Below are 25,851 nucleotides of genomic sequence, written 5' to 3' on the forward strand. Positions count from 1 at the left end.
CCTGGATACATGCGCTCTCCACTGACCGACCCGAAGACCTGTGAAATTTCGCAAAGTAATTGTGTTTCGGTCAAGTGTTTCGTTGACATTTCCACATGTTTTGGTTGTATTTGCTTTCATTTTGGTTGTAAGCTGTGATATTTTTTTATATATATACAGTACATGGTCAATCAAAATCAAACATGACCAGGTGAATAGGTAAATCTTTGTTATTTATGTAGCCACCACCGCTCACAAACCAGCGCGCTCACGTCAGTCCCAAGCTTTGATGAGTAAGCATTAACATCTGCCCAATCATGTAGAGAAAATGATTATGTTTTAATCTGTTGAACTCAAATGGAATTCCAGTAAAGCAAAAATATAAGATGAATAAAATAAAATACAAGCTGTAAAGTAACAATAAGCAAATAGAAATTGGGTTAGGTTGCTTGAAATGATCATACCTTCGAAAAGTAATTTACATTTCTTAATTTCTTGGTGCTGCATTGATAGTCTGCTGGCAATTTACTGAATGTCTTTTCCTGCTCGTCACCCCCATTTCACGCTATGCTTTCAAATAAAGCTCATAAGTCCAAAACGGTTATGACAATGGCCTATATGTTGAGTTTTGATCAGAGTAGGTGGTCCATGATGATAAATCCAGGCCCGATCTCTAGAAATAATGGACGCAACACAATCCTCTGTCAGATTTACCAGTTGACTTATACATTACATTCCTATATCTCATATTATTTCTTCTCACAGTTTCAATACTTATTCCCCACAGGAGGGGCAGGCCTTTCCCTGTCCTGTTTCGCCCCTGTCTCCTCTCCCTCTATTTCACATCTGGACAGGCAGCTGTGGCTGGCCTGGGTTCAGGGGAGAAGAAGGTGCATAAAGAGGTGGGGGCCATCAGTGCTGCTTTTGGGGCAGGCTATCAATTGCAAAACCCAGGGCACAGTAAAAGAAAAATCACATTTAAGAAAAAAAAAAAGGTAGAACCTCTTTTCGATCTCTTCTCAGTCAATCTATCACAAAGTCTCCCAGTGCAGTATTAAACTCTGTTCAAACTAGCAGCAGCGGTGGGACAGGGGAGTAATGGAGAGGAGGTTTGGGGGAAAGCAGAGGAGGAGGACCAGGGGAGCATGGCGAGGGCAAAAAATTCAATATCTGATTTCCACATCTTAAATACATTCATTTATTTCACCCTGGGGGCTCTTTTGGAGTCGGGAGAGAAGAAGCAGAGAGGACAGAGAGGGCGAGGGCACATATGACATTTTCATTGTGGAATCTGACTTGTATTGTTTCTGTGGTCAGCGCACTGCCCAGAGATTTCACATGCCATCGTGGCCACACAAGCTCCATGCTGCTAAATGCTCACAGATGCCATTGCGCACTCATGCACTTGGTTCTCGTCGGGCTCCAATGACTTTTCTGCTATATGCCAGTGCCAGATGATTTACAATTCGACTGCCTCATTTTGCAGCGCATTCCTGAAAGTTATACCAGCTACAGATTGGGTCATTTTTTTTAGTTCATGACCTCCTTTGTAGAGTTCACATTGGGACGAGTGGCTTTGGAGGGGAGCGTCAACTTTTAACCGTGGACTCACGTGATTCGCAGCATATGGTAAGTCGAACTGAGGGCGGAAAAGAGGGGGAAAAAACTTAATTTTCAACTTTTTCCAGTTCATTTTATGGCCCGTTTGAGAAGAGCCAAACAAACAGAGGAGGATATGGTTGGAGCGCTAGAGAGGCACAGGAGACAAGCATATTCGCAGATAGGAAGTTGAGCAATGGGAGGGAATATGAGTGTGGTGATGTGTTTTGTATGTGCGCATGGGGTACTCGGGAAGGTGAAGCAGGAAGCCCCTGATTAGCGCTAACGAGAAGTGCAGATCATATTAATGCAACCACACACCTCTACGCCCGCCCCCCCCTGCCCCGGGTTCGATCCCTGCCTTCTCTGCCCCGGCCATCTGCGCTTTCTACAGCCTTTGCCAGACACTGTAAAGACACGAGCTGCAAGCGCTGATACAGACCAGAGCGCTGAAGGGGGGACGGCGGGGTCTCGGTCCAGAGGAGCACTTACTGACGCTGTAAGATGCACAGTTAGGTGGAATCGAACAAACATTTACACACCTAAACAAACGAGGTAAACCAAAACAGACACAAGGACTAAAACACAACATTTCTCCAGAGCCTCTGAGCTCACATTTTGCTCATTAAGTTCCAACATCGAAAAAAGGTACCGTGATTATGAAACCACGATTGTGGACTAAACCAGGACTAAAGACAAGGAAGGTTTGCCCACTGATCTGAAGTTGTGATTTCATCCCAGCTTTTGTATCATTGGGCAAGACACTTAAAGGTGCATTATGTAACTTTTCTGGTGAAGGGTTGTGTCCATGGAGATGTCATTGTTTAGCTTGGAGTGTTCCAAATAGCATTAAACATATCTATCTTTCATTTTTAAATCACAGATATTATATGCAAAGACGCCAAGGTCACACGGATTGTTTTGATAGGAGACGGGGCGATAAGTCACGTGACGCATGAAAAGATAAACACACATTCTTTTCCAAGCGCCACTGTTTCTGAGATAACGTCACTCCTTCCAAATATTATGGCTAAGCATGGAGGAGCTAAACAGCTGATTGTGCACGTGGGTGCAGTGGACGTGCGGCGGGAACAGACTGAAGTTTTGAAAAAAGACTTCTTGAAGTTATTCGACGTGCTTGATAAAATGGAAATCAAAACTTTCATAAGTGGACCTCTTCCAAACATCGACAGGAGGATAAACAAGTTTAGCCGGCTTCTTCAGCTGAACACATGGCTGTCCAAAGAGTGTCCCCCGAGAGGACTACACTATATTGAGAACTTCTATCTATTCTGGAAACGAGAGGACCTGTTTAAGAGAAATGGCCCCCACCTATGCAGAGGTGGAGTGAGGGTGCTGACAGAGAACCTGCTCCACGCTCTGAGGCATTGGACTGGGCCTGGACAGGGTCCTGAGCAGATAGTTAGAGAAGAGAGGAATGAGAGAAGAATTCCTGCTCCATCAGCCAAAGACCGAGCCAATGTTTCAACATCAAAAGCACCACAACCTCAGCCTCCACCAAAGGATTCATCAGCAGCTGCTCCACCACCACCAGCAAAGGATTCAGCTCCAGCTGCTCCACATTCACCTCCACCGCCTCCAGTAAAGGAACAATCTTCAAAGGCCTTGGACCCATCTGTGACAAGCCCAACAACATCCCTGTCATCGCCCCTGCCTTCACACCAGCCCTGGGTTCCCCCTGCAACATCTACTCCCACTAAAGATTCATCATTCTCCTTCTCATCTCCACTCTCACCCATGGGCCTTCCCAGCCATTTTGAAAGTCTGATCAAATCAGGCATTAAGATGGCTCCACTCACGCCCAATATAGCAAGGGCTATGCCGACTACACCAACAAAAGCCCCACCACCCATCCCCCCTCGCCTCTCACCTGGTCCCAAACTCTCCTTGGCTACAAAAGCCCCACCACCCATCCAACCTCGCCTTTTACCTGGTATCTCCCATAGCTAGGATGCACTGGGTCTCAGCGTTGCCGGGACTTATTGTCACATTAAAAATCAAACCAACCCGGGGCCCTATGTAAAAAGAGCCCCCCCTAGTGCTATTTCTGTAGTCACATCATCACACAGATGGAAAAACAAAATGCGAGTCAGGCCCAATCTGAGAAATGTGATTCATATTCCCTGTGAAAAGATAAAGCCCAGTCCCACTGAAACTAGTCTGAAACTTGCTGTGCTAAATGTCAGATCCTTATGTAACAAATCTCTCTTAATTAATAATTTTATTTCTTCTTATAATCTTGATTTTATGTTTTTAACTGAAACATGGCTTGACAAAAACACAGGAAATGTAGTTCTGATAGAATCTGCTCCACCCAACTTTAAGTTTGAATCTGAAACACGAGAAAACAAAAAAGGGGGTGGAGTCTGTGCTGTCTTTAGAGATGAAATAATTACCCGCAGGTTGTCTTTTGGGGTGTTTTCATCATTTGAGTATGTATCCTTTAAAATGGAGCTAAAACGGTCTCCATCCATTCTCTTCATTGTTTTATACAAGCCTCCCCAGCACTGCCAAAGTTTTATTGATGATTTTACTGAGATGCTTTCAGTCATATGCACAGACTTTGATGGTTTGGTCATTACAGGTGATTTCAACGTGCATGTTGATAATATTTGTGACAGAAACGCTAAAGAGCTTGATGCTGTCCTTGAAACCTTCAGTCTTACTCAGCATGTGAGAGGCCCCACCCACAGCAAAGGACACACTCTAGATCTCATAATTACAAAGGGGGTAAATATTTCAAATGTTAATGTGATCGATGTTGCACTGTCTGATCATTTCTGTGTCTTCTTTGACCTGTCTGTTTCTCCCCAACCTCCGGTTGGTCTTGCAGTTGTTCAGCGGAGACACATAAGTGATGGCACAGGTGCACTGTTTATGGAAATGATAAACTTTGAAAATGTCTCATGTTCTAATGTAAATGATTTGTTGAACTCTGTTACATCTAGTGTTTTGAATGTTCTGGACACCATCGCCCCTATAAAGGCTAAAATGGTTAAAAATAAGCAGAAGGCGCCGTGGAGAAATGATGATTCGGTCAGGGCACAGAAAAGGGAGTGCCGCAGGGCCGAACGGAAATGGCGCAAGTCAAAGCTCCAGGTTCAAAAAGAGATTTACAAAGAAAAGCTGAACATGTACAACCTAATCTTATGTAGAACTAGGGAAAGATATTTTTCTGAAATAATTGGAAGCTGCAGTAACAACTCGCGTGTCCTGTTTGCCACAGTAAACAGATTAACAAACCCTCCAGCTCAGCTGCCGTTAGAACTCATTTCCACATCCAAGTGTAATGAGTTTGCATTATTCTTTAATGACAAAGTTCAGGGCATTAAAAATGCTATAAATCCCACAATGCAAAAAATTACCCTAAAACCACCAAGACACTTAGAGCTAACTCACTTTGCACCAGTAACTGACAAAACTGTCCATGAGATCATCACCAGTCTGAGTTCATCTACATGCTGCCTTGATGTGTTACCCACCAGATTTCTAAAGTCTGTGCTGAACAGTTTGTTAGCACCATTCACTCACATAATTAACATGTCGCTTCAATCTGGAACATTCCCAATGTCTTTGAAAACTGCGGTCATAAAGCCTCTCCTAAAGAAGAGCAGTCTTGATGCCGCAGTACTGAGTCATTACCGGCCCATCTCTAATCTGCCATTTTTGGGCAAAGTCCTTGAAAAGGTTGTTTACCAACAGCTCACAGATTTCCTCTTAATAAACAACTCATTTGATGTTTTTCAGTCAGGTTTTAGACCTCATCACAGCACTGAGACTGCTCTTGTCAAGGTGACAAATGACATCCGCCTGAACACTGACACGGGCAAAGCCTCAGTCTTAATTCTGTTAGATCTGAGTGCTGCTTTTGACACTGTCGATCATGGGATCCTCTTACAGAGACTAGAGGACTGGGTGGGCATCACTGGCACTGCCCTAAACTGGTTAAGGTCCTATCTGGAAGACAGGAAGTACTTTGTTGAAATTGGTAGCTGTGTCTCAGACCACATGACCCTGACCTGTGGAGTGCCCCAAGGGTCAGTCCTGGGTCCCCTTCTGTTCAACCTCTACATGCTGCCGTTGGGTCAGTTGATACGCAGTGAAAATGTGTCCTATCACAATTATGCAGACGACACTCAGATCTATGTTTCACTATCGGCAGGTGACTATGGACCAGTAGATTCACTCTGTCACTGCATCCAACAGATCAGTTTGTGGATGCAAAACAACTTTCTCCAGCTGAACTCAGACAAGACTGAAATAATCGTTTACGGCCCACAGAAACAAAGAGAAAGTGTTAGCGGTCACCTCCAGAGTCTCGCTCTAAAACCTACAAACCAAATTAGAAATCTGGGGGTAATAATGGACTCAGACTTGAACTTTAATAGCCACGTCAAATCAATAACATCAGCAGCTTTTTACCATCTAAAAAACATTGCCAAAATCAAAAATATAGTGTCAAAACCAGATTTAGAGAGACTTATCCATGCGTTTGTCTCCAGTAGATTAGACTACTGTAACGGCCTGCTCACTGGTCTCTCCAAACGAGTTGTAAAACAGCTGCAGTACATCCAGAACGCTGCTGCTCGGGTCCTGACTAGAACCAGGAAGTACCATCACATTAGTCCTGTTCTCAGGTCTCTGCACTGGCTCCCTGTGGCTCAGAGAATAGACTTTAAAGCAGCTCTGCTTGTGTACAAGTCTCTCCATGGCCTAGCACCAAAGTACATCTTGGATATGTTAGTGCCATATGAACCATCTCGGACTCTGAGGACCTCAGGGACCGGCCTCTTGCTGGTGCCCAGAGTCAGGACAAAACATGGGGAATCTGCGTTTCAGTTTTATGCAGCTAAAATCTGGAACAGTCTTCCTGAAGATGTGAGACAGGCTTCTACTCTGACAATGTTCAAATCTAAGCTAAAAACAGTTTTGTTTAGCTGCGCATATGACTGAAAGGATTTTTTCTTTGCACTCTTCTCTTTTGTTTGTGATTTTATTAGTTTAGAAAATCAGTTGGATTGATAATTTTTTATTTAGTTAATTTTTATTGTATTTCTGTTTCTGTAATTTCTTTGTGATTTGAATGCATTTTTCCTGCTGTGAAGCACTTTGAATTGCCTTGTGTATGAAATGTGCTCTACAAATAAACTTGCCTTGCCTTGCCTTGCCTTATGCATGGGAATAATGAGAAATCAGGACAGTTGCCATAGCAACTAGCAATTTACAAAAAGTTGCATGTAATAGGAAGTGCTTGGTAATACCTTGAAAAACATGCATTCTTACTGTGAGGGTGATCGACTCTGCACATATTTGACTTGTAAATTGGTTTGGTGGAGTCACCTGCTTGTCGCCATGGAGATAGATACGTTTAATGCCACACTGTTGATAGGTAAGTTTAATACCAAAGTATGTAACACAGGCAAAGCAATAACATTTCCATGGAGACAAGCAGGTGGCAGACCCTCCACCAGAAAGGTTACATAGCTCACCTTTAACCCATTATGCCTCCAGTGTCAGTACACTGGTGTTTGAATCAATGTGTTAATGGGGGGGGGTCTTTGGGTGGATCATTTGCTACTGTAAAGAATAAATTAAATACTGGCCTAGTTATACTAAGTTCTTGCCGTGGTCCTGGAATGACATGTACTAGGCATTTCACTTTTCATACTTTCATATCAAGAGCCTCAGACAGTTTGCCCACTCCATAAATAAAATCTGAAATGTCCTAAGCATCTTCAACAATTATGATGAAACCTGTGCTGGAGTTAACAGGACAGAACGCTGCATTTTATTTTTGATTTAACTAGAGATCTAAACTTAAAAAGACTTCAAAATCACGAGACGTTCCACAATATGAGAGGTTTTGTCATAAACAGGGATGCAAGGGAGAAACGGCAGGTGATAGTGTGGAGAAGGTCCTGCTGTGACAATCTCTTTGTTAATGTTCTCGCAGATGAATGAACAGGGTGAGGCTGTGATATCGAGACACGGATACCCTCTCCTGTATTCTCCTGACTCCCACCCACACTTCACATGTGTTTCACATTCAGAGCGGAGATGTGCAACCCAACCACTCAATGTGACTGGCAGTTTGCTCACATACTCTCACTCTCTTTCACACACCCTGTCTCTCTTTCTCCACTTTCTCTCTCTCTTTCTCTTGGATTAGATTTTATAAGGAGTGTGTGCACTTCTATCACAACACAAATGAGCAATTTCATATACAAATAAGGATTACACCAATAGGACTAAAATTTGCTACTAAATTGAATGCCCTGATTTATTCCCGTACATTCAACATAATTAAACACAATAAAAAAAACTTCTGGCTATCCCAACTACTATATTTTGCACCAACTGTATAATTTGAAAGAACCACTCCGTACATGTCCAGTCCTTATGTGTATACATGTAAACCTGTGGGGGTCCATCCGAGTTTGAATTCAGTGAATAGAGGTCAGAGCGAGCGGATAGGCAGCAGACACACAAACAAACGCACATAAAAGACCCATTTAGATAAAACACAAGGAAACACATGGCATTATGGAGTTTGCTGCAAGAAAATGTCGAAGAATGGACCCACGACGGAGATGACTCCCTGGGGCAGGATGGGTGTGTTTGTGTGGGCGGGATACGCCGGTATAGTGGACAGGGGCCGTCTCGCTCTAGTTTACCCAGCTGGAGCACCCCGAGTCCCCCAGACGGAGCATTGATGTCACCCAATGTACCCTCCCCAACTCCCTTATTTCCTGTTGGCTTTGGTGTGATGTCACTGGCTGTCCCGGGATGTCACGTCCACCCCCCTTTCGTCTCGGCTGCTGCGCTGTTCCTCTTTTTTCACTGTCCCCTGTCTCAACTCTGTTTCAATCGCTCGGGGTCCCATTGTGATTTGGGAACAGTCAATGGAGCACGTACCAAAACAAAAGCCGACCCAACACACACACACACACACACCAACTGATGATTGCCGTTTGGGTTATGTAATATTTCCCTAGATGAGCTAAATGTATCAGATGAGCAATTAGGGAGACTTAAAGATTTAAAAAGGTGTAACATGAACCAGAATCATAAGAGTAGATCCGGTGAGCTCAGCATCTCGGCCCATTTACAGCTAAGAACACAAATCATCTGCATATGAGTTGAGAATAACAGGTGTACAGGAACTTTGCTAAAGTATTCTTAGGGAAAAAAAGCCTTTAAACTCCCTTTTTAAACCAGTTCACATGTTGCATTCTCTATGTCAATAGTGGGAGGAACTAAGTGACAGATTTATAGCCCCAAGTAACTATAAAGAGATTTTGAGTGTATTTAATGGCCAAATAATGTAATGTAATGAGACACTGTTACACATAAACGAGGATATCGTCTCTCATATCGGCAAGCGTTTTCTGATTGTTTCTTATGCCTTTATTTCCTTTTCAATTGAAGTATTTTGATTAGAGTTGACATGTTTCAGTGGAAAAAAAAGTGAGACAGACATTGGTAAGTAATTTCAAACATATTTCAACAGAAAATACTAGAAAAATATTGTGTGTGGATTTGTCAAACTGTGAGTAAATTATATATTACAATAAAAATGTACAATAACTTGAATTGTATCCATATGTCAAAATTGTGTTATTAATATTTTTGGTGATTTTCTTTTAATTTGATAGGTCTGATTTTTTCTTTTTTTGATTGGCTATTTTATTTTATTTTTTACCTGAAGTAAACTAAACAGGACAATTGCAATATGAAATGGGGAAAGATAGGACTGAGACATTCACCAAATGGTCGAAGCCGGGAATCGAACCCACGACAACACGATGGTCCCACCTGCACATGTTGTCAATGAATCCAAGCTTGAGACCATATGACATAAGTGAAAATGGCTCGTGAAAAGTGTGCGGATGCATGCCAACTGACAGACAGTGAAGACTCTTCGTCGCTGCAGGCGCCCCCTCTCGCCTGGCCTGAACCCTCTCTGTCCCCTACTGGCCAGTGTCCTCAAATAAACACACTCATGTACACAGCGCGCTCCTTATTCTCACACTGTCAGCCCACGCGCAGTACAAACAATGTGGAGTCCAATAAGGGATTGGATATCAGGGGCGCACACAGACACACACGAGTGGGACGCGCTGGCCCTTGTAAAAACACACACATCCTTTCACTTTCTTTGAACACAAAGGAAATGCGCACACAAACACATAAACAGCAGCCCACATAGGCTTTAGCACTGTGGACCAGTGCAGGACATGAATCTCAGAACTTGTAACTTTGATAGGAGTACAAATGGCTGTGCAGTCTATTTCTGAAGCAGTAGGTCTTTGTGTTTCATTTAATTACTTATGTACGTTCTTTAGATGTGGGGCACAGCCTGGCACAGAGTCTTTGCAGTGAGTTTTGTGTGCTTAGTACTATTATACTTATTATACCGACAAAGGTCATAAATGGCCCTATTATAAAAAAAAAAAAAATACAGTCTGCTTATCCTGTAGTAGAGCAGGCTTACTATTGCTGTGTGGTTCTGATATCTGTTTTTATGAATTAAATACCTTTTAAATATATTTAATTTTACAGTGTGATCATGATAATAATAGTAATGATAATAATAATCCTGGTTTGCATTGTTGTAAAGCGAACGATTGAGATAAAAGACTGCAAAAAGCTCTCATGTACCTAATAAAGTGGCCTAAGAGGGCAGTAATCTTTATCATTACATTACAGTATGTCATATACATAACCTACTATGATCCAGCTCAGCCCTACCTGATTGTCTGCTTGTTTTCTCTGGCGGCCCTCTGCTTCCGTTCCCAGGCCGGGAGGTGGGCTTTGGGCCGGAGCGGAGCATACTTTCCACCTCTGAGGCCGGGCCAGAGCCAGCCGCAGTTCCTCATGTCCGAGGCCCGACAGGAAGCACTCCGAGCCCCACAGCTGCCCACCACCAGTGACACTCGGCTGGCTCTGCTCTTGAGTGAATGGAGCTGAAGTGGAAAACAGAGCGAGGGGTAACAAGATTCACAGCTATCCAAATCTATATTTTGGCACCAGGGCGACATTAAGCCAAAGTTTTCACACCTCTGAAGTTGTTGATAGAGTATTCTGGAGCACTGGCATTTGACTTCTTTCATTTGAAGTCTTGACTTGCAGCGAAGAAGAAACAGCCTGTTTTTGTGGAAGATACAACTACCACAATAACAATGTATAGACTTTTGACATAACGGTAAACATTTTGTCACTGCAATAAGAAATAATCATATTGAGAGAACGAATTGTATTCCACAAGTACAGTTGTTTGATTTAGTGTGCTTGCTAAATGGTTGCAAAATTATGGGGACACACACACACACACACACACACATACACACACACACACACACACACACAAAACAATACCAAATTAAGTAGAAGAAGTTTCTATAGTGTAATAACACTTCTCTCGGCACATGGCTGTGTGATTAGTATTCATGGCTTTTATTATGTAATAACACTGTAATTACATTAGCCACAGAGCTGTCAGAGAAAGACTCACCAGCCTCCTTTATACTCAGTTGTGTTAATGCATTTTTGAACTTTGTGTTTTTGAACTCTTTTTAATCATCCATTATAATTAATTATGACACGTTCAAGTTAAAATACCACACACAGAATAGCTAGCCACAGCCCATGTTGAACGTGTGACTGTCATAAGGTTATGACTCTGCGTTCCTCTCTTATATGGTGGTTTGTTGGATGGAACACCACAAATTAAAAATAGCTTTGAAAAGGATTATATGACTGTCATGCAAAGATTGTGTGTATAAAAACATATGTTTAGGTTATAAGTGTATAGGGTAAAATTAAATATCATGTGCTACATGTAAAATGTAAAATCACCTTTTAACAAAACTCCAACTTAAAAGCAATTGAGAGACTGATTTCCATTGCTGTAACATCAACACCGTTTGAGGCCTTTGGTAAGCATATTGAGCTGATTGAAGGCTTTGTCTGCTATCCTCCTCTGTGCTAATGCTTGTGGGTGTGAGTGGCCTGATCCTGATTGAATTACATTGTAAACTCATGTGCTGGGTATTTGGACAGAGGACAGTCTTTTCTGTGTACCCTCCACTCAGAGCAGGAAGCTGCCAGGCTTTTTCAGATTAGGCCTTTTCCTCTTTTTCAGCATGCACTCTCCATGACCTCCTGTCCCCTAACCTTCCTCCCATAAGGTATGGCATAGACACCATGGACTGAAGAGTGTGCCAGCTGGCCAAGGATGCATAAACACACCACTAAATCATCTTTCTCTAAATGACGTTGAGTTCAATTCAAAAACAATATGGCCTTTCTTGGCACAGTGGAAGAATGCTGAAGCGTTCAGCAGACACAACACAGTCACAAATTTATATGTCAATACTTTGTCCATATACAGCTTTGCTCTAGTACCCTGCACCTTTCCTCCTTCAGACAAATTGAAGCAGTAATTTTTTGCTTTTCGCTGACTTTTACGAGGTGTAATGTGAAGCACCTGTAGCCGCACAGAGGCCAGACTACAGCACGCAGACAGGTACATGCGGTCCAAGAGGAGTAAGTGTGTTTTTGGCTGCTATTACTACACAGCGTTCTACAGTGACCAAAACAACATTCAAGAGAAAAAGTTAATTAACTTTTTATACTTTAATTATAATAATAATAAAATGTATAATACTGTGTGGGCATCTTTTACCTAATTTCTAATCTAAACTTCAAAGCACTTGCTGAGGATGGTTGAGATCGCCCTCTTCTTTGAGCGTGTTAATGTCTTCTATTGGGGCCACATGTAGCTCACAGCCAGTCATCCACAGAACAAAAACAAGAGGTCCTTAGTCAGAGCACTGGACTATACCTTGCATCCTCTGCACTCCCAGGTCAGCTGCTTTCTATTACCTCCAGCAGCGGCCCAACAGTGCATTCTGGCCACGCTTTAGACTGGATACAAACTGATGCTAGTGATGACCTTTTGCACTGGAGCACTCAAGGGATTTTGAGTCTTAACACGCCTAACAAGCTAAAGTTATGACACAGCCACAGCCTTTTGGTCTCCTGCCCCAATATTTTAAATAATCTCTGGCTATAAAATAATGGCACGTTAGCATTTCTAAATCAACCATGCAGAGGGATTATGTCTGCAGTTTCGTTACCACGTGCCTTTATTTGTGCATGAACCATAAGCCATGAGCACAATATATTGGCTGAATTGTGTTTTCAGCATGAGGACCTCAGCCAAGGCATTACATGTTGTCCCTTTAATTGGAAGAGAGAGAGAAAAATAAAATAATTCTTGATAAACACAAAAATCTGTGCTTGCCCTAGCTCTCAATGGAAAACAATTAGTTAAAAAAATCATGGCTTTAGAACCACATAATAAATAATGTATGATTTAACTTAAATGTAACCATCATAGTGAGCTACATTTTCATTAGACTGGCATGGAGAAATATAGATTCAATAATTATAATAAATAAAAAAATATCATCATCACCAGTTTAGATTGATGGTACATTCAGTGATGATTGATGTTATGGCTAAAAAAAAAAAAAAAAAAACTAAATATTGAAGAAAAAAAGTAATTTTTAGCAAAACAAAAACAAATCTTTTAGTTCATGCTTTTTTATGATCTGAAACTGTCGTAAATGATACTACCCTAAAACGCTTTCTTTCTGGAATATTAACTTATCATGAAGATGTATGTCTTGATCCTTTTGCCTCACACCTGGTCTGGGACTTTGGTGTGTGGTTTCTGTGGGCTTCTGTAGTCATAGTCCTGGGTTTTTAATGGTGTTAATCAAAGACTTATTTTGATCTAGGTCCAGCGCTCTGCACAGTGAACGTGTTCAGTCAGAGAGCCCACAGCTGGAAAGCAAAGCAACGCATTGAAATGGAAATGAACGATGCATTGTCCTCTCATTCTTCACTGCAGTTCACACAATGGTAATTCCCTAATTCATTTATTTATGTGAATGCAGTCCAAAAAGAAAGGGTGCCATGTCATTTGGAAGTTTGAATGCATTCTTGGACCCATGTATAAAGGGTTGTATATTACTATCAAGTGGAATGGTTTTGTATGTATGTATAATATTGTAGTGTTTAAGATGATGTGGCTGAAGTATTTGCCAAAATATTTAGGGAGGTGCGGGATAAAGATTAAAAAACAACAACAAACACTTTTTACTTTTTTCCCAACATTTTTTTAATTATTTGATATTTCAGGAAAGATCAGTACTGGGCCAATAACAATAGGAAAGTTAAAACAGGATTATTTAGTTTTAAGATGATATCATGATTCCACTTTTCCATTTTGGGTTTGTTTCACAAAAATATGTTTCATTGTTTATTGTGGAAAATCCACATGTCTGGGCACTAAACAGCAGCCTATCTTTCCTGTTGAGAGTCCTACATCCTTACTGAATTAGAAGTTGGTTGTCCCAGCATTGCCTTTCACTCCCCTTCACTGCTGAGTGCCTTTTGATCAGCCCCACTGGCGGCCTGACAGTTATGCCCACCCATGTAGAGTTCTGGGTGTACGTCCATGTGTGGGTGTGCCAGCCAGCAGGCCGGGACGGGGCTCAAAATATCTTGGCTGAGTGAGAGAGTTTCCTTGGGCTTTGTAGAGATTGCATTTATGAGTGAAAGCAGAATCTGAGCTGAGGCAGACCAACCAAATGACTGATTCATAATGGACAGGTATGTGATTCCAAATAAGTGTTACTGTTAAATCATTCTGGAAAATAATTGCAACAGATAAATAAATGAAGGCTGTCAAACCACTGGCATTCTGCGTTAAAATCTCTTACATTTTGGCACAATGAAGTGGTGTCTCTAGATTGTGTATTTAAAACTCAAAGCTAAGCATAAACTCATGTACAAATGAACATGTGATTTGAAGGTTAATATAACTAAGTAGGATATGTGTTTTAATTGCTTGTAATAGTTCTGGATGACAGAACTTTTAAAGGCTGCCACTTTCTGTCATCGGCTTTGTTGACTCACAACATTAAAACTAGTTAATTGTCAATGAAGATCAACACTGACCGCTCACCACTTTGTTCCGGAAGCACATTTTCCATTCAATCTTCCCTTAAGGATTCTGAAAAAACTAAAAACTGAAAAAAACTAAAAACTTTACTGACTTGCAGCAAGATAGAACTGTGCCTTGGGCTATTTTGGACTTAATCTTTTGTATTTACTTTTATCACTTGTTATCAAAGTGGCCCATTTGAGTCCAACTCAAGCATTTAGAGATTTACCACAAGGGACTGGCATTAATCAAGTCATTACCAGGCTTAGATAAGATGATGCACTCTGCTCTGGTTTCCTGGAGCCATGTGAGTCCAAAGACATGCCAGATAGGAGAGCACCATGACCAGCAGGACAGACGTGGACAGCCAAGATACGGCTGATAAAAGACGATTGGAATGGTTGCTAAAATGGAAAAATTAGACACTGCGAGAAGTTTTATGGCTTTTCTTATGCCCTCAAGCAAGGTGAAAGCAAAAGATTTAGGCATTTTTAACAGAAAAAAAACAATGCGATTTTGTTGATTTATCGAGAAAGGAAGAGGGAGAAAAATAGTTTATGGAAGGGAGGCGGGTGATGGCAGGGGGGCTTGAAAATGATGCAACATTTAGAGAGGAGAGCGGAGGTTGCCAGCACAGCCTGCTCTGTTTAAAGTGCAGAGGAAGTGACCGTATATACAGCATGCCAGCAACCTCCCGTTCATCCACTGTCTTTGTCTATCTGCTTCCACAAACAAACGAGAAAGAGATATTAACGATTAAGCCAGGCCTGTGGTAAATATAACAATATCATTTCGAGAACTTACGGACAAGTCAATCCTTTTACACACTTTCGTTTTACACATTAAAATTATTAGTTGGATTAAGTATTTAAAAGAGCACTACTGTTGATCTTTGAGTAGCCCAAATGGGTCTAGATCTAAGCCTGTTTCTCAACCTTTTTTTTGCCCATCAAACAGAAGACAATTATAGAACATAAAGTTTTTATTTTTTTATTATCATCATCAACAAAAGCTCATCCCTGTTAATATTATTATTAGTTTTAATTGATTCAATCTGGGTAACTGAGGTAAAAAGAAAATGTCCAAGAACGAGTGAAAAGTGAAAGACAGGAAAAGAGGGAAAAAGAGGTCAGGATTTTCCCTCAACAGAGGCTCAAGACATATTCCGATTGTGCTCTACAGAGAGTCCCTAGGATTGAAGATTTGTTGGGACAGACACATCAGGATCTGAGCAGGAGAGTGCTGAAATGACATAGGAAGTAGCATGATCTAGAATCTCTTGAGGTCAATACTTTTACAGTTTGACAATATGACAAATGTCTGTGTGATTTAGGTGAAGTCACGGCCTTGAATGGGTTCTCAAAATTGACAGAATTGGAACACTTGGGCTCAAATAATGTATAAGTAATCCAGAGGAGCTCAACAACCCAGGGCACTTCAGAGCCTTACAAGGAATTAAATAATCCCTTAATTTTTAAATTTTTTTTTTAAATTACAAGACTTTATAGAGGCTAACCAGCTATGTGGCAACTAATGTCCATAAGGCAGTTGTTTTCAATCTGGTTGGTTCTCATCTACAAACTGTTGTGCCTGATATCACAAACCAACAGATTAGCTGCAACAGGAAGAGCACCTGTATTGTAATTCTGTAAAAAAATGTATGAGTAGAATGAAAGTTAAATTCACAAACAGTGCCTGAGAACACAAGCGTTTTTTGTTGCAAATTAGTAGATTTCTTATTTTCCCTCAGAGAATAACTTTGAAAAGCAGCACTTTGAGAGAAAAATGAAGCTGAAAGTAGAGCTCTGATTGGCTGTGCTGGGATGCCACCCTAGTTTCACTTTCGTTGAAAAAAAAGCAGTTTTTAAGAAGCGCAAGAACCTGAAAATGGATAATGTTAAAATTGTGCCAAAGGTTTTGTGCTCGGGTCGAGTTACACAGATGGTTTCTGGTTTTACGGTATGACAATGTAGTATTTATTCATTCATCAACTACATGACCTGCATATCTATAAATATAATGTAGTTATAATGTAGTGATAATCTACATTTGGTGTTTGTGCCGGTAAAATGCATCACAAGAATGGATGAAAATAATTTTAATCAGATCTGGAAAGACTTCAGAAGCCATAATGTTTAACACAGAATACGTTTGGTTTCATACATCATTTTTCAACCGAATCTCCAGCATTGAGGTCATCTTCAACAACAGCGATGTTTCCTAGATACCCTTTTGTTGACAGCTAAGTGAAAATCAGTGACCCGGCAGCACACATGGTTTTATATTGACATATGGAAATATAACATCAAATGGTTGTGAGATTAATGTAAAAATGGCTTGCTGCTACCATTGCTTCATGTTGAGTGGAAGTGATGGCACGAGTACAACCTTGGACTGAATGAATCAAATAAAATGAAAAGAAAATTTCCCTTTGGACATCTGTTCAGTGTAAAAGGCATTACATTAAGTTGTAATAAACATAAATTATGCTTAAAGAGAGAGTGGCTGCTTCCCTTGTCCACATTTGCCCTAGTTACAATAATGGTCTCCAATCAAAATGAGACTAGAGCTAATAGCCTCTGGACTCATGTTTTGGTTTTTACAAAGCCAAAGCAGGCCACCTATTTTGTGGTGAGTGTGATTGAGCCGTCTAGACCTCAAATAACTGCAGCACGATGGGTGGTGATGTCATGCTAAAAAAACACTGCAGACCTAATTGGTTTATGGTCACCTCCAAATGGAGTCCCAGCAGATTTGACAGCGAGGCTAACGCAAGTGGAAAGGTCATTTGGTAGTTCAGTGGCTAGAAAAGGAAACATGACTTACAGTATACAGTTGTAAACGTTTTATAGTATAATGAATGAATGTAAACAGAGAGATCATTAAGGAATGGGTAAAGGAAAGAGCCTATTTTCCCCAAACAGCTCATACAGCCATGGTACAAGAAGTGCTGGTAATGTTGAATAATCCTTTCACAAATAACGGCACACAATGTACCACAATTCAAATCTAAAATTAAGAAAATATGGTTTCACTCTTCGGTGCCATCTACACGTCTATGTGAAGTCGTCTAAAAACTGCGCTGTTGGTGTGACTTTGCAAACGCACACATGTGTAATGCGAAGTGTGTTGTCGGTGGCTCTGCTTCAAGATTGTGTCGAGACTGTCTGTAATAAATGTGCCCGGGAAAGAGGGCCCAGAGAGATATATCACAAACAGGAGGGAGGCAGAGAGAGGAAGAAGATGAGAGAGGGGGCGAACGAGCAGAGCAGGAGCGTGCTGGGAACAGAGATGCAGAGAGAGAGAGAGAAGGATCGATTGGTGAGGAGAGAGGAGGGCTGCTTTCTCCTGGGTCCCGCTATGTTTCCCATTATGTAAGCCCTGGTCACCGGCAGCATGCCAGCAGGCAAAATAAAAGAGTCTCTCTGGCTTGGCACGGCTCGTATTTTCCTATCCTCGGTGCGGGGTCAGGGAGGGGTCAGGCAGCTGGATGGGGCGCTGGGGGGATTGTGGGGTCTGGGCTGGCCTCCAAAACCCAGAAGGCCCAGGGTTCAAGTACCAGCTGAAAGCAATCAGGAAAATTTGGGAGTGCCACAGCTGCTGGAGTACTGCGCTGTTCAACAGATCTATATTCTACATCTTATGGGTCGCTCGGTCCCATTTTTTGGTCCTCAAACTTTAACTCTAGACATTAATGATATATGTGCCAGTGTTAGTATGTGAGGGTGCATGGCTCATAACCTGAGTTGGCATCTTTGTGTTTGCTTCACACACACAAATGTGTCAGAAGTCAAGTAAAAAAAAAGTTTAAAAAAGTAAAGTAAAAACAGATAAAACAACTAGAGTTCCCAGTCTGCCCAAACCACAGTCAGTGGTACGCGGCTGCATCAGGCTGGATCTGAAGAAGACCGCAGAGCCAAACCTCTTGGTACAAATGCATGTCTGGTGTTGCTGTATTTTGCATGAAATTCCATTACTTCAATCAGTATTGAATATTTTTGTGCTGTCAGTCTGCCATGACATGCCAGCTTTAGACATAATTTCAGATAGTGCCATGGAGGAAAACAGGCAAAGAGCTGAGGTCTATTGAATGCAGATGGTCTGTGTTTTCCTGCTCTGGTTTCAAGTCTAATCCTTCTCTCAGAGGGCATGATAATGCCAACAAATACAATACCACTCGCGCTGATTACTTCCATCCTCTGGAAACTTTCTCACCAACTTTGGGGATTTTATTCAATATGGACTGGAGAGGTCACAAAACAATTCTACTGGGCTGAAAATAATCAAATATATTCAACACTTTTAAAACACAACCAACAAGGAATATAACTTGTACTGTTATTATTTTGGCATGAAAAAAAGAAACAATCTATAAAACATCATTGATTATCTGGAAATCCTTTACTAATCAACTAATCAATGGAAATGTCGCATGTGTAAATCACATCATTGGTCTTATACTAAATCAACATGGAGGGGAGGCTGTTTACTTCAACATGGGGAAATACAGAGAAGCAAATGCCTGTTTGTTTACGGCTGAAAACTAAACCAGAGAAAAGAAAAGAAAGAAAATATGATATTCAGACCTTAAACAGAGTATTATTTGAAATGAGCAATAAATCGAATCATTGGATTAACGAGAATAGAATACATTGTCGACATGTTAGAAATTGTAATTTGTGTTCTCTTTTGTGTATGTTTAAAATGCTTAATGAGTTTGAAAATGTGTGGCTAAGGCATTACAACTACGCCATTAGGCTCACACTGTACCAGAGATAGAACACCACATTCAGCAGCCCCATTAAACATTGCATAATATTCACAACGCTCCATGGATCTTTGTTATGTCTTGCTTAATGTGCACTGCAAATCACCAGTTGGTCTACAATGTGTCATGAGCCGGCGTTACCACCAGACACACAAAGAAGACGTGCTGATGAGCCAAGCCTGTGCCCATAGTTTATAAGTATAATAGGATATGCTCTGGACTGGATCTATCTGAGCAGTATGAGTATGATGAGGGGGGCAAAAACAGAGGAAGTGATGTAGACAGTGGGATAGCCAGCAGACAATAAAACATGCACTGACACTGTCCATGGATCACACTCCACAAATGCTCGGATCTTGTCCAAAAGAGGGCTAACCGATAAGAGCTGTGGACTGGAGAGAAACCCACTCTTCCCGGTGTTTGCGCCTGCAGTGACAGAGCAAGGAGTGGGGCTGGCCGTGGTCAGGCTGGCCCAGAGCAGGAAGTGTGCTGGGGATAAGGCGGCCATGTGGCAGGATGTTATGGATTTCTAATTAGAGCAATTCATCTGTCAGCAAGGGCACGCTTTCACTCTGGGCCTGCTCTCACCACCGGGACCCGTATACTTCACACTCCCAACGTCACCCCTACGACGCACTGACATTCTTCACAGGGCAAACACGAACTAAGTCCCAAATCCCAGTAGGCCCCACATCATTACTCCACCAACAACAGAATACACCAGAACAAATCGTTCAATCAGCACGGCGCACGTCAAGCCATGGCTTGACATGGCCGACATGGCCCCTGGAGAGTGTCCATTCTTCACCCGGGAACAGCCATGTCTAAGAGAAGGACTCGCAAGTGGTGCTGGATTGAACCGAGCTGGTGTTACTAGCCCTGCGGCAGAGATGTAGCCTGCAGAGCTAACAGTCCGGTGGCATTATAAGGTCTATATGAGGAATTTCATCTGAAGTTAGAGCCCTTATAGGGTAAATATACTGTAAACAACTTAATGTTTCAAATGTCTGTTTTTATAGTATATAAGGACAAGACAGAAGCTGAGACAAACATGGTTGACCCGTCTCCAAAACGGAACTAACTTTATTTTAAAAAAGCAGGTGGATTGACAAATGAATTATGTAATAGGAATACGTTTTGACATCAAATGAATGATGATCAGTGGATTTTATTCATTGTTCATTTATCTTTGTTCAAGTTATCATTTTTCATTTTCGTTTTCATTTATCTTTGTTCAAGACTGTAAGTTTTCAGCCGGGAATGAGAAATCAAGTTCTTTTCCAAGACAAGATTTTTTTGTTACATAATTTGATTTTGACCAGAAGATAGGATTATGCAACTATAAAAATATCAATATTCATATTAAACTTACATTCACTCTGGCTTCTTATCATCTAAACCAAGGTGTCCAAACTATGGCCCGGACCAAATGCAGCCCTTGGACCAATTTTTGTTGGGCCTCAGGCTTCTTGCTGAATTGGCCCAATTAACCAAAAGTAGTACTTTTTAACTGTAAAATTTACATACATATTTGTTTTATGTTACACAGAATAATTAATGTTCCAAGTCTCATTAAAGGTATGGTGCCTCATCAAAGTTAAATAAGTTTCAATATGAGACCCTCTGTGAAAGAAAGTTTGGACAGCCTTGATCTAAGCCCTCAGTCAAAACATTGTATTAGACATGCAACTATAACTTAGAACGTACATACACAAGCATATTTTTATTCATATGTGCAATTTTCACAAAAAGGTCACTGAAAATAAGTGTACAAAATTATATGTTTAACAGCAGTAAGTTCAGGAGTTGCACGGCATGGACTCTGAGAACATCCTGAGCATCATCTAATGAAGAGGAACTCAGCTAGCTCAGAGAGTTGAGCTGATGGCCTTTCCTGTAGACAGAATCCATGTTTATGCTCCAGTTTTTTTTATTTTCCATCCTTAAGTATGTGTAGTTCACTGTGTCCACATTAAAAGCCTGGATGGATGTGAGGGTTAGCCTGGGTTCCAGTCTGATTTTATTTGACTTCACAAACACCTCAAAAAGACAGTGACAAACCCTGACATGATCTAGGGAATATCCAAGGAAATTGGATATGGGTTTGAGATAGATGATGGGAAATCTGGACTGTAAATTCATCAAAACATTGCTGTTCTATGTTTGAAAAGGTCAACAGGCCTCTAATTGTGAAAGTCCCGGTCGAAAAATTGACAAAACCAAATTCAAACCAGTATATACATAAGGGGCCTCAGTATTTGAATATGTACACCAGTGATCCTGATCTTGACTTTTTTCTATTCTTCTTTTTCTTACCACTGGCAAGCTTTTGGTGCTCGTTCATAATTTCTTCCAGCGTAGCATCAACACCGCTATTGCTTTTCTTCAACAGAAAGAAGCTTGGTAAATCCCTTGAGGCGGTGTTTGTTACCAGGGACATTGGGTTTGACTTGGGTCTTTCCAGCACTCTAGTTTGGACTCTTCTGCATGGTTAGTACAGGTAAGCTTTTGCATGTTCTTTGCAGTTCTTGTCCCCTCTGTTGCAGGGTTTGAGGAAGAAGACTGTGATTTTAGGGACAGCCAGCCAATTTTTTAGTGTCCATAGTTTGCAACCTTCCTCAGGTTTACCTTCTGCTCACACTTCTAGGTCTTTAGGTTGCTCAAAGGCCTCCAAGGGAGTTTACCGTAGTCATTTCTGCGCTTTCTACCATTGCTATCGTTGTCTTTTCGGGCACTCTGAGCCTGAGGGTTTTTGCTCTGCTTTCTGGCCTCAAAGCAACACTTCCAGTGATTATTGTTTCCTCCATTTGTCTCCCACAAAATGTATTGCTGTTGAGCTCTGTTGCGGAAAATATACTATACACACGGTGCCAGGGAAATAAGGCAGAATAGAACCAAGTTATCTTGTTCAAATGTGGGTCTTTATTTCAGCCGTGCCAAAGCCAAAATGCTTTCCCTAATAGAGTCGTCTATCCCTCCTTGGTCTGACTGAATGAATCTCACAAACTCCAGCTTAAAAAGGCACAACAGTTAGAACGTGATGTCACAACGTCGAGGCCATTGTTTCATCCCTGGGTGTGGGTTATCAGGCCGCTCACTCAAGGATGTCCACAAAGGCACCTTTCCTAATCCTTCACATACAGGATAGCAGTTTATGGCAGGGCTCTGTGTCCTTCACCTAGGCAAGTGTCAACTGACCAAAGCAAAGGACAAAGGTTACTAAGCTGACCATGTTAAAACAATCAATGCTCTTGAAATAATCTTGTGTAACTTATTCGCTAAACATCAAGTAAATGATCTAAAAATGAACTGACATTTTTCCACTTCAGCTCTAACGTCTGTTGTTTCTTGACTCGTTTAAATGAGAATCACTGAAGGTCTTGAAACTTTAAGCCAGATTCAAAGGTACTAATCCATGTGATGCAATGAAACAAAAGGTGTGTGTGTCTTAACTATTTATTACATTGTAAATAAAAAAAAAAACATTAATGCTGTGACAACTTAAACTTTTTAGTGTAATTCTGCCCGCTTTTGAATTAAAGGGATGGTTAAGGTGGATGTTGCAGTGGTTGAAGTGTGCTACTAGAGATCCTGCTGCTCCTGCTCTTTCGGTCAGAAGCTCGAAATACACAAATAAACAAACAGAAGAGGTGTGCGATACGCCTGTCATCTGCAAATGGATCCATGTCCAATGAATTTCTTGAAACAATAAAACATGGCATGCTCACACCTGTGCATAATGTTGATTTGAACATAATTTCATCATCACCCGTTGCAGACAAATCTACTGTACACTGGAGACCTTCTGGTATTCAGTCTTTCTCTCCATCATATTGGTTTCTAAATGATCGTACTTTAAATGCACATTAGTATTCAGTATATATATATATATATATATACTCACACACACGCATGCACGCACGCACACACACACACACACACACACACACACACACACACACACACACACACACACACACACACCAGTTCTGATTATTACGTTACCGTCACAATGCACCAATGCACAATAAACCGAAGTTGGCTGGAGGGAGTTAGGATAGTGGGAATAACCATGAAGAAGAAGTGCTGATATGTGCTGAGATGAGCAGGGCAGTAGAGGCGGGGGCTAAGGGGCTCCACAAGGCCAGGAACAGAGCACTGCAGCCGGGGGGATGTTTAGATAGGTGCAGGCTGCCACTAGGAAGTCCATGCTCCAGTATAAACAGGGCCGCCACACAGCCTCACTCCCAACTGTGGGAGAAATGTGCCCTGAGACACGGGGCGCAGAGCTGGTCAGGGCAGCAGAGGAGAGAGAGCGAGAGAGAGGGTTGGAGCAGTAAAGAAGAGAGAGAAAGAGAGGACAGTAGAGTAAGAGAAGAGGGAGGGTAGCAACTGGACAATAGTGTGTGTGAGTGTGTGTGTGGGGGGGTACATGGTCACTTTAAGATCCCTGGGCTTTATGAATACACAGCTGAGTCTGGAGCCATTTCCTTTGACTTTCTTCATCCACACCTTCAGTCTCATTCTAGTTTAGTATTTGTTTGCCCATTTACCTGCCCCACATGTTTGACTTTCTTGTGTATGACAACATAACACAGAAATTGTTAGTTAACTCAAGTAAGTAGTACTGCAATGCATCTCTCCCTGTCTCAAATAAACCCTAACCTTAACTTAACTTGACTTAACAAAAGGATCTATTTTTATCATAAACAAGCCTAAACTAAAATGTACTTCCTCCTTTTTAAAGCTCAATCTAATTTAAACTGCTGTATCTCTACATTTACTACCAGTGAAACATTTTAGCAGCCGTTTCCTCATTTAACACTCTTGGTGCTCTTCTGTCCTGTAGAGGAATTCAAAATGTCTATAACACGTAATTGCACACTGTCCGTCTGACACTGTGGTTGGTGAACCATGTGCAGGGTTTTCTGGAGAAATTCCTTTTAACTTTAACTCAGAGAAAATAGGATGGAGGTAAAGAGAATAACTACTTCCTCTCTTTTGAACACATGTTTTTACATCATGTCCAATGAAGCAGTTACAACCTACTTTATTTGGGCATTTCACTTTGTGTCTCATCCAACACAACATAATTACAAAGTTTCACTGCGAATTACTGTATATTGGTTTGCTTGTTTAGTTCAGTTTTTTTTTTGTTTTTGTTGAAAGTTTGTTAGAAAAAATAGTTTGGGCATTATTTTAAAAAAAGCATGGATCCAGCCATGACAGGGGCACATTTTTAGTGTCAATATGAATATAAGAGTAGGTACAGTGATAACATAAACTCCAGTCTGGTTTGAGGACACCCTGAGCATGCGTGCACCTGGACCAGACACTCCGTGCAGAAGTAGAGAAAGGCCAGTGTCCCATGTTTAGTCTGTGACTGTGGCTTTCACAAAGTGAGCCGACCCACGGCAGCTCAGGTGACAGATTCACTGCACTCAGACATGATCCAACACAATATTTACTCTGTCTCTGTCAGGAGCACGCACATAACTGTCACACTGTACTGTTCATGACAGCGCTCTGCTGGGGCTCCAGCTGGACACGGAGCAGCATTCATTAGCACTCACTGTATAGTCATTTGTGCAACAAAAACATTACACAATGCATTGTTTAAATATATAAAAGTAGATTGTATCTGGATTATGATTTATACAAAATCCTTATTTTAAAGTCTATTTTTCTCAACAAAATCACATTTTGCCACTTAGATGGTGAGCATCATCTTCTAGGGCCAAATTTAGATCACAGCCTTCTTTGGAAGCAGGCTTAAAACACAGAGGAGTGTGATGGCGGTGGCTATGAGCATAGACACTTCACTGATGCTGCTAAAGTCATGACTGGCTGACAGCAACAGGCATCTTAAGGTATATGATGAATTTTGGATATAATCAAGAATCTGCACATGAAAGAAATTTGCATTGAAGGCATTAACTCAATTTATAGTAAAATTCTAAACTGCCTCCTTTGTATGTGTAATGTACCAGTACTAGACAATGCAAACATTATGGACTTCCTCAACATCACCCCATGTTATCATATCTTCACGCTATTTGTTGTCTTTAACCACATGTCAGGTCCACAACGTCATTCATCCAGGAGTGATCCCTAGCAACGTTTCATAGTTATCTGAACAAGATGTTTGTCAAAACCTTGTGAACTTGACTACCTTCAAACTCTTTGTGACCATCTCCAGTTAGTGTGTATTTGTGTCAATATTTTCCACAGCAGTTATTTTCCACAGCAGTAACCATTGTGGTAAAGTATCGTGAGTAGGTGGGGAGTTATGTGCTAGAAATATCAAACTATGTGATCAAACTTGGCATTTATTTATTCTGTCTTTCAACGTTCACGTACTTGATCGTTTATCTTGGGTATTTTCTATTTCAGAACAGGACCAGACTAACTGTGTGTGGACAAACAGAGCAGCGTGGTTTTATGGCCTCATCAAAGCTTTCCCCTC

The sequence above is a fragment of the Eucyclogobius newberryi genome, unplaced genomic scaffold (assembly GCF_026437365.1).
Source record: "Eucyclogobius newberryi isolate DKJ021-1_F unplaced genomic scaffold, fEucNew1.0.hap1 SCAF_10, whole genome shotgun sequence".
Lineage (NCBI taxonomy): Eukaryota > Metazoa > Chordata > Actinopteri > Gobiiformes > Gobiidae > Eucyclogobius > Eucyclogobius newberryi.